At 49.7% G+C, this 10,717-nt stretch overlaps 1 pseudogene; it reads left to right on the forward strand.

The window, feature by feature from the left end:
• Window positions 1–3,248: 3,248 nt before the first annotated feature.
• Window positions 3,249–5,518, forward strand: LOC119306017 (annotated as a pseudogene).
• The last annotated feature ends 5,199 nt before the right edge of the window (window positions 5,519–10,717 follow it).

Here is a 10,717-nt window from a genome sequence, read left to right on the forward strand (position 1 = left end):
AGATCTGATACTATCATTCTTTGCACAAACCATCTTAATTTTCAATTTTCCATACCCATCCATCTGGTACTGAGCAAGCATAAATATGTGACCTCCAAATATATAGACCCCAGGCCACCATGGTATATGGGCTGGCAGCCAATTAGCAAGATGATATCTATGAGTGTTAGCCCTGTTCAATCTATTTTAGTATTAAAAGGTTCTTTAGAAATCACAAACAAAGACATCATATATTATGGATGTTGCTTAAGCTGAACCTTAATAGAACTAATTTACCAACTAAGAAATATATTTACCCTGCCAAGTATCCAACTTGTTTTCTCCTTTATCTTCGCTTTTTCTACTTTATAGATTCCGAAAACTATAAATATGGTTTTGCCCCATTGTCCCTTTACAAAGCAGATCAAGGAATAAATAGTTAATAAATATTACCCCAAAACAATGCTTAAGTGCACAAAATTATATGACTAAGCAGTCGAGCATACACGAGGGCCTCAAGCCAGTGCCACTCCATATGACCTAAGGCATCTGAGCTCCACGACAGCGCCCTCAACAGGGTAACGTACATAGCATCGCCGTCGTCGAGTCTAAAGGAACGGGAAAGGGTTTTCATCTGGAGCCCTGGCATGGAGAGGACCGTGCGGACGTCCTCATGAGAAAAACAACACCGTGGGAGACGCCAAAGCGCAGAGCTTCCACTCGGTAGTTCATCCACGCCACGACGAGGTATGCACGTCAGCATGCCTGACCCAAAAAAAGGCTCGCCACACCAAGTAGAGATCTCCATAACCATATTTGGGTGCCGCCACTGCCTCCAACAAAGGATAAGGCTGGGTCACCCGCCACTACACATCAGCAAGAAGTGTAGCCACAACCGCCACCACGAGGCCCATTGAAGAGCCAACTGAGGTAGCCACTCCGACATCAATCTTTGAAACATATGCCACCCATTGAAGGGAAATTAGCTGCCTCACCGCTGTGACTACCATGAAACGGACTTAGAAAGGCCATAGAGAATACACACTGGGCGACGTACGGGGATAGTCTGTCACGGCCAGGGGTGCAACGCCCCACCTTGCACCCACTCCTATGGAGCAACAGCTAGCGCCCCGTCATATATGGTTTCGAGCTCTCAACGAAGACACGGGAACATATCACCCTATTGGCTAGGCCCGCAAGGAGCATGCTTGTTCATCCGGGTTTGAGACTTGAGTGACCTATGGTGCTTAGAGTTTCTTTTATGAGTTAATTGCACGGAAGTACCACAATTGGGGCATTGGAAGCAGATTGGTACCAAGTTTGGTAATTTTTACGTGTCAGTATCAAGTCTGGGGCTAACCGTTACAAAAAGGTCTAAACCGCGTATAAACACGTATTGACGGGGTATCTGACCAGCGGGGCACACCTGTCGGGTGCCGACGTGGCATGTAATTTGCAAAAAAAACCACACGCGGTGGCGCCCGATCTGGATCGAGGGGCTCCCGTCGAGCCCGAGCTCCTTCGGCTCTCGTAACCACCGCCCCGCCCCGCCCCGGCCTCCGCCCCGCCTCGCCGTCGGCCGGCCACCGGAGCACCATCACCGTGGAATAGGACCAGGCCGTCCCCGCAACCTGCCTCTCTCCTTCTCTTCCTCCTTCCATTTTTTCTTCTCTCTCTCTCACCCGGAGCTCCCTCTCTTCCCCTTTGGACAGGAGCCCGACGGCAAGCCACCATTGATGGCCTCCCGTAGCTCCAGCCCGACGCGCCGCCTTGTTTCCCGGCCAATCCGCGCTGGAGAACCTCGGATCTGTCCTTCCCCTTCGTCCCTCGACGCCGGAGTCCCTGCATCGAGCCACCGCCTTCCCGTTGACCGCGACGCGCCAGCGCCCTACCTAGCCGGAGCCCGACGCCAAGCCGCCATGGATGTCCTCCCGTAGCTCCAGGCTCCAGCCTGACGCCTTCCCTCTTCTCCTCCTTCTGTCCCGGCTCCATGGGCGCCACCAGGAGGTTCCTCTTCCTCTCCATCCTCACCTCGCGTCACCGTCGTCCGCCGCCGATTCCCACCGCCACGATCCGCCCCCGGCTTCCCTGAGCTCGGATTCGAGCTCCCTAGTGAGCCCTCCTCCATTCCCCTCTCTTTTTCCTCTTTTCTCGCTGCCGCAGCTCCCGCTCGTGTCCTCGTCATCGGCGTCAGGCAGGAGAAAGCCGGCGGGGACGGGTCGGCGCGGAGGGGCCGGCGACGGATGGGCACACGGGCACTGGAGGAGACGGGCGACGGAGGGAGGCGGCGGTCGCAGGGGAGCTCAGGGCCGGCGAAGGAGGGAGCCAGCGACGACTGTGGATGCGTCGTGGGGGGCGGCGTCGTTGTCTCGAGACGGCGACGGCGATGAATCGTAGCCCTCTTTGTTTCGATTGGATCTAAATGGGGATGGGGATGGGAGGGCATTTAAAGCAAAGGGGTTTTCAGCAAAAAAATGCCACATCAGCACCTGACAGGCGGGCCCCGCCGGTCAGATACACCGTCAATACGCGTTTATACGCGATTTAGACCTTTTTGTAACGGTTAGCCCCAGACTTGGTACTGACACGTAAAAATTACCAAACCTGGTACCAATCTGCTTCCAATGCCCCAATTGTGGTACTTCTGTACAATTAACTCTTTTTTTATAAAAATACGAAACTGATGTGCGGACGAGGACTATCTTCATGACAGCTGCACGATGGCAATCCAGCCGTGAGCTGCAATTTGACAAGAGCATGGATAAACAGATATCTGTTGTGTACGAGTGCTCGTAAAAATATGCCTTGAAGGGCTATTCCTGCATGATCCTAAATTTTTTTCAACAGAGGCACCAGCAACTCCAGCCGCACGCAACCTTCACAGTACCGGCCATGACCACCTCCAAAGCCCCGCTACATGGTAGCCCCAGCCGACGGTCGCCGTGGATAGCCGCATGCTCGAGTCCAATGTGCCTGCGGAAAGGGGAGGAGCACCGCCGTGGCCTCACGCCGCTGCCACGAGACCGCGCTGACGCCAACCAGCAGAGGGCCTCGCCAGATCCGCCGCCTGCCGAGGACCCCCACGCGAGTCGGTGCCCGCAAACTAACCGCCGTGGCCCGCATTACGTGGGGACTTGGCACGCCCGTCAACCGCAAACCAACCGCCAAGACCCCTCCGGGCCTCTCCTCCCCCCCAGCCCCCGCCGCCTATTTCTTCACCTCTAGACCCCCACCTCGCCGGCGCCGCCGCCCCATCCGTCCGTCGTCCACTCGCCATCGCCGCCCTTGGCACGTGCAGTGCGGATGCGCTGGTAGATGAATGAGGAGTGCCATCACTCTGCGCACGCGCCATCATAATGGCGGACCACCACCAGCTGCTCCCCTCGTCGTCGTCCAGGTGCAGCAACTGCGTCACGGAGCGCGCCGTCGTCTTCTGCTTCGCCGACGGCGCCAGGCTCTGCCTCGAGTGCGACGGCGCCGTGCACGGCGCCAGCGAGCTCGCGAGCCTCCATTCGCGCGCCCCGCTCTGCGACGGCTGCTGCCCCGCGCCCGCCGCGCTCCGCTGCCAAATCGGCGCCCAGCGGGCCACGCTCTGCACCGACTGCGCCGACGGCCGCGCGGACGGCCGCGGCGGCGCCTCCCTCGTGGAGGTTTACACTGGCTGCCCCGCGCCCGCCGAGGTCCTCCGCACCCTCTCCGTCGACGCGCCGTCATCGTCGCAGCAGGACTTCGACGCCTGGCTCGCCGACAACCTACCCCAAATCCTACAGGATGTTCAGGTACAACATCTACTGGGTTTATTTCCAAATTTCACTTCTTTTTTGCGCCAGTATGTGCAATTGTGGGAGACTCTTCTTGATCGTCTTGTTTCTTGTGTGCCAAATCTTCCTTGGACAGTTTGATTGTGTGATACATTGTGTGTGATCCAGCAGCTAAATTCAGTGATTAGTGCTTCTATGTATCGATCAAAAGAATGATATGTAGAAGAGAGAATGATGACAATACAAAGTGAGTGAGAGAGTGTGAGTGATTAATGATCAAGGGAATGATATAGGCTTGGCGCTACTACCTACATTGTATTGTAACAAAAGGAAGTGGGGAGTGTGCTATCTGTGATGTAAAAAATGAAGATTTCTTTCCTGGTACATGTAATGGTGGATCGATGATCTAAGGATCATATGAATGATTAATGAAGGATAACATGTAATTGTGGGATCAGATGAAATGATTAATGAAGGTTACCATGAATGTTCTGTTCTCCTCTCAATTTTTGTGGTACCAAGCTTGATCTTTATATCCAACTAACTGACTGACAGTACCTTCTAATCACTATTGAACGCATGTTAGTTAGTTTGACTGTATACATCACATAAAAAGCAAAAATGAGTTCTAGAAAAATTACACAGATACTACAGAACCAGTGAACCCTCAAGAAACAAAAGGCACACCTGAAGGGTTTTTTTCTTAACAAAATGTACTAACTTGAGTATGAAAAATGTGCAATTGCAATCTTGCTTTTTCAAGGAAAACAGGGGACTGTTAAATATGGATCGAGACTAAGTATCGATCTTCCAAGTTAAAAATCTGAAAAATAACTTTCATTTGGTAATGGAGTATATGGTAAAAGAAAGGATGTCTTTCTCTAGTTGAGCGAATTGTACAAAGGTAAATGAATCGTCTAAAAACCTTCATTTTTAGCGCATAAAGCCAACAAATGCAAGCTACAAGTGCCAAGATGGTTTCCGCCGCCTCGATGAATCGACGGCTAATTACGATTGAATATCTCTCTTACCTCTTAACTAGGATGGCGCATGAGTACTCATTGTGTTAATTTGTGGTGCTCTCACTACATTCATGGAGGATGGATCTCAGATCTGCGATGCGAGTGGCACAACAACAATAGTAGGAGATCAAAGAGGCCCCAACAGCAGTAGCTTCGTCTGTGATGATTGGAACAATGGCTGCTCAACTACCTGTGCTCCACAATGTTCTGTGCTTGAGAATACTAATGGAGTACTTGTTGGTCATCACTTAGCTGGGCCTTCACTCACTTTTGAGGTACATACATACATACCACTCATTCGCTCACTCACACTGCTAATTAACAAAATTAATTTGCATCCCAGTTATTTGGCAATGACAAATAACATTGCTTGGTTTAATTTCTTGGCAGCAACAGCAGCAGCTGCCACCGTCAATCTGCCACATCTCATCATCTTACAACCCATCAACATTATCGTGCCAGCCGGCCATGACATCGACTACTCTTCTGCAATCCATGGGCAACGATCATCATCCATCGCTGCTCCTTGATGACTTCCCTACTTTCTACCCTGCCTTGCCCCTAATATCGCCGCCACCACCACCGGAGAATGGCACTGACTGTCATCATGCCAACCGGCCATCACAGATGCTGACCGCGGATGAGCAAGCAGCGGTGGCTCATCATCAGCAAGATCCGAGCACCATTAGTAAGAAGAGAGAGGAAAGGGACAGGGCCAAGCAAAGGTACAACGAGAAGAAGAAGAACAGGAAGTAAGTCTGAATTAATTTATCATTTGACAACTCTTCTATATACGGACAAAAAAAGCAATTGATGTGAATTTGAATTTGAAACAATTTTGCAGGTTCTGCAAGCAGATCATGTATGCGTCCCGAAAAGCAAGGGCGGACACGCGAAAGCGACTCAAGGGCAGATTCGCCAAGGCTACCAATGAACACCAACATGTACTACACCCAGATGCAGCATAAATTCACGGTTGATTAGATCTGATCGATCCTTTTTCTTTCTTTTCCCTTTTTTACATATTCCTTTTGCATATAGACAGTGCATATACACAAAAATCAAACATTTTTTAGTTGCATCATCATTTTTTTCTGTGTAAATAATGTCTCAACACATTACAGTCAGTCATGCCTAGGTAGACCACTCTTCTCCACAGCACACAAATACATACCTTTAGCCCCTTTCTCAGTTTTTTTTGTTTGCCATTTTTCTTTCCCTTTTTGATAGTTTGGGGCTCATTCCTTTTAGAGAGATAGTTTTGGGATGCATTCCTTTTAGGGGGGTACTTATGGTAACTGGTACCAAGATGTAATAATTCAGCCACGATAAATAAAATCATGTATTTTCATGCATTGCTAGTGCTTGTATTCTCTGAAACTGCTGGTTCTTCAAAAAGATAAACAAGTGGCGGTGTGTGCATGCCTGCGATGTGAATCAAAAAATTGGCTTTTTTCATATATGTTTATATTGTAAACATGTAAGAGCACCGAAGAAGAAAAATAGAGACAAGCTACACTCATTTGTGATGTGTTAAATAAAATGCAAATTCATGCATAATTATTGCCATTTTCCCCTTAAAAATAATATGCATTTTTAAGGTGTTTCTGATGATGGCATTTGGACGATATTTATTGCCTATATCAAATACTCCCTCTGTCCGGAAATACTTGTCGGGGAAATGGATATATCTAGACGTATTTTAGTTCTAGATACATCTAATTTTATCTATTTTATGCGACAAGTATTTCCGAACGGATGGAGTAAAATAAAAAGAGAGACTCTCATGGGTCATGGTGTGGACTATTTTTTATTTGTGGTGCGGATTATTTTTTTTTTTTGGAACTCACATCTTAACTTTATCTAAAGCTCCCAGCTAGGGATTTCGTCTGATACAACCTGCAGAATGCAGTCAGGTGGTTCATGTAACCAAACATTACATAAATTAGTTGCCACTCCATGCCTAGCTAACCGATGTGCAGCAACGTTAGCAGATCGGCTAACCCATGTGATTTTCCAGCGTTCTCTCGAAGTCAGGATCTGCTTAACCTCCTCGATGATCGGTCCCAGCTCCGAGAGATCCTTCCCCTTGTTCCTCAGCTTGCAAACGATCTCCTTGCAGTCCATTTCAACGTGAAGGTTTTGTACATTGAGTTCTGTTGCGAGCTGAGCTGCTCTTCTACAAGCATATAGTTCTGCTCTTGCCGGGTCCTTGCAGCTCGGATAAGCATGACATGATCCTCCCAAGAAAGCCCCCTCCTGATTCCTGAACACAACTCCAGCGCCTCCCATCTCCCCCAGTTTGGACAGAGCACCGTCGACGTTTACCTTGATCCACCCATCATCTGGTGGTTGCCACTTCTCCCGTTGGACCTGCGATGCTTGCCTGCTCTTCCTTCCATGAATGGACTGCCACTCCTTCATTAGGTGCATTACCCTTTTCGCAATTGCTCCCTCTTCTTCTATTCTCTGACCTTCTCTTGCATTGTTCCGCGCGAGCCACAGAGCATATACCCCTTGGACCTGGACATCTTTTGCATCGTCGGATGCGTCAGCAAACCACGTCAAGAGCCATTTTGATAATGTAGTCTGGGGGCTGACTGACTCCGGTGGGATCGCAACCGGCACCCTCATCTCCGATTGCATCATCTTCCAAAACTTCGCTGAGTGAAAACATATGCATTTTAGCCTTTCCCGGAGCTACGGTGTCCCATAAGCTCATCCACGCCTTGTGGTCCGCCACGTTAGATGATGTTTCCGGTCGGCCCGTTTTCAGTCGTTTCTGGGTCATCCGTAGGTGGTACGCCGACCGCACCGTGAAGACACCATCTTTGGTGAAATTCCATGCTAGATAATCCTCCATCGTCGGCCCTCCAATCGTAATTTGCATGATATCATCCACCTCGTCCTGGGGAAACATAGCTTGCAGCTTTGCTTGGTCCCAAGCGTTGCCGTGCTCGTTAAGAAGATCACTTACATGCGTTATCCCATCTACATAGCTTTGGCCCAGTGGCCTCAAGCTTCCTTTCCGTGGGATCCAGTTATCATGGTGAATTTTCACACTTGTGCCATCTCCAATCCTCCATATCAGCCCATCTAACAGGAGGTTCCTGCCATGTATGATACTTCTGAATGTGAAGGAGCCCCCGTCTGGACAGGTAGCATTAAGAATGGAGCCTTCCACAAAGTACCGAGCCTTCAAAACCCTGGCACACAAAGAGTTCGCGTCCTGCATCAACCTCCACGCTTGTTTTGCGAGCATAGCTTGGTTGAACGCCTCCGGGTCGCAAAATCCAAGACCCCCTTCATGTTTCCTCGTACACATCTTATCCCAGGCGATCCAATGCACCTTTCTTTGACCATTCGTTTCACCCCACCGGAAGTTTGAAGAGATAGTTGACAGATTCCCGCACATTTTCTTTCTGAGTTGGAAAAAGCTCATAGTAAAGGTTGGTGTTGATTGGAGGCCTGATTTTACAAGCACCTCTCTTGCAGTTTTGGACAATCCTTGTCCCTTCCATCCACCCACTTTTCCTCTAGCACTCTCCTTAACATATTTGAAAGTTCATTCCTTTGATCTTCCCACAACTGTCGGCAGCCCGAGATATCTCTCACTCGCTTCCACAGAGATGCCAATAATCTGCTGCACCTCCTGTTTCATATCTTCCGTACTCCCCTTGCCATAGAAAATGGCAGATTTTTGGAGGTTTACTCTCTGTCCCGAGGCCAATTCATAATCATGTAGAATGGTGCGGATTATCTTGAAGGTATCTTCTTGGCCGTAAAGTATGATCGTGAAATGGTCATCTGGAACACCTTCCATCGTTATATTTCGATGAACATTTCGTTTGCTCAATAAAGCATAGCAAGTTCCTAAAGAAACATACCATGTATTTTAACCTCAATCACTTCTCAATCGCCGTGGCCCATGAGAGTCTCTCTGTTTTACCTGCGCCTTTTTCACCAGAGATTTTTTTTGAAAAAAAAATGTCCATAATATCCCCATTGATAGTATCCTGGGCATGATGACTTCAAGTGCCTATTCCTAAAGAAGTGCCGAAACAGAATAAAATGGGACTTGTTGTTTGTGACGACTTCCATCAGGTCTTAATCAAACCTACAATGCCGAAATCTCTAAGGTTTCCCCCCAGAAATCATCAGTGATTAGATGTTTTTTAGGGCAACCAATGATTAGGTGTTCATTTCCCTCCTAAATTCTAGCCTTAAACTTGTCACTAAACTCCTTGCCAGCAAATTGCAGGGGTTCATTAACCTCATTCACAAAAACCATCAGTGGGAGGACCATCCAAGATTTCCTCGTTTGTATTCAACAAAAAAAAACACAGTAAACTATCGTTCTTACATTACCGAAAAAGGGTTTCCCCCGCTTTGTAGTCCAAAACAACCAGCCAACATAGGATACATCTCGACGCTGGGGCGAGCAGCACAACAAGCCAAAACACAAAAAAGGAGGAGAACATAATGCCAACAACGGCAGATCGACAAAGCGCGGAAGGCCCGCCACTGCTGCGCCCTCCGGAAACACCCCACCACAGCCCGAGGCTCCGAGTGCCGCATACCAAGCAGCACCTCCAAGAAGGAATGCGACGCCAATGACGCTGCTGCCCGGACAAGTCCTAGGGTTTCTCCCGGTATGCGGAGGAAAGTAGGGGATGGCTACCACCGACGCCCTTCAAGAAGGAATGGTGGCACCCGCCGGTGTCACCGCAACGGCGCCAGACGAACCGGCAAGGATTTCTCCCGCACACCAAACACCACCGCCCAAACAACCACCCATTGCGCCACCGCGGTTGCGCCGCCGCCCACGCCGTCTCACTACGAGGACCACAACGAGGCCGAGAAGACCGGAGAGAGGCGCCAAGCGACGAGAACAACAACACCAAAGCCGAGCGGAAGGGAACCACCTCCACCGTCGTCGTGCGAGAAGTCGAGCCTCCGGCACTGTCGCGGTAGCCGACCGGACACGGCGGCGGGGCATACCAGGCCACCCCTTGCCCGTCCAGGCCCGAAACAGGCCCGCTAAGCCCCGCCGGCCGTGCTGCAGCAAGCTGGCATCGGTGCCGCCAGCCCCCGTCACGCAACACCGTTCCCCTGCATCCCGGGAATCACGCCGCCAACCAGCCCCGCCGCCGGCCCGCCCAGGCCCAGATGGGCCCCGTAGGGCCTAGATCCGGGCCGCGGCGGGGAGGAAGGGGAGAGGAGGGCTGGAGGCGGGAGAGAGAGGTGCGCGGCCGGCCGCACGCCGGGGGCGACGCGGTCACGAGAGCGAAGGATCGGCTTACCACTTTACAGTAACTCTTCTTCTCGCGCTTACATTTGATTTTGGAAAGTCCTCATACACATTGATCACAACCGTATCACATGGGTTTCCGAGCATCTGGGCTTTGTTGGGCATAGCTCCATCATTTCCACCAGTACATGTTTTCTACTTCCTCCGTTCCGAATTACTTGTCGCACGTATAGATGTATTTAGATGTATTTTAGTTCTAGATACATCCATTTCAGCGACGAGTAATTTGGAACGGAGGGAGTACTTCTTAATGATGTCCCTAGAAAGAAATTTATTGTCGTCGTGGGATCCGACAAGGTAACACTCTCACATCTCCTCTTTGTCACTGCCTACCTCCTCCCATGTGTCCCTCATAAAGCCTATCAATCGGAGTTGCTCAAGCTCCCCTCACAATCCCAAACATCAAATTGCCCATAATCTAGTACTCCCTCCGTCCGAAAATACTTGTCGGAGGAATGAATGTATCTAAATGTTTTTTAGCTAGATACATCCATTTTTATGTATTTCTCCGACAAGTATTTTCGGACGGAGGGAGTACATTGGTGACACCCTGCTATTAATCCCCCTGGCAATTGTTTTGCCTCAAAGGCAATCCCAAACATTCTAGCTATAACATTCTAGCTATAAATAACCATTGATGTGTC

This window comes from Triticum dicoccoides, chromosome 5B (genome assembly GCF_002162155.2).
Source record: "Triticum dicoccoides isolate Atlit2015 ecotype Zavitan chromosome 5B, WEW_v2.0, whole genome shotgun sequence".
In the NCBI taxonomy this organism is placed as follows: domain Eukaryota; kingdom Viridiplantae; phylum Streptophyta; class Magnoliopsida; order Poales; family Poaceae; genus Triticum; species Triticum dicoccoides.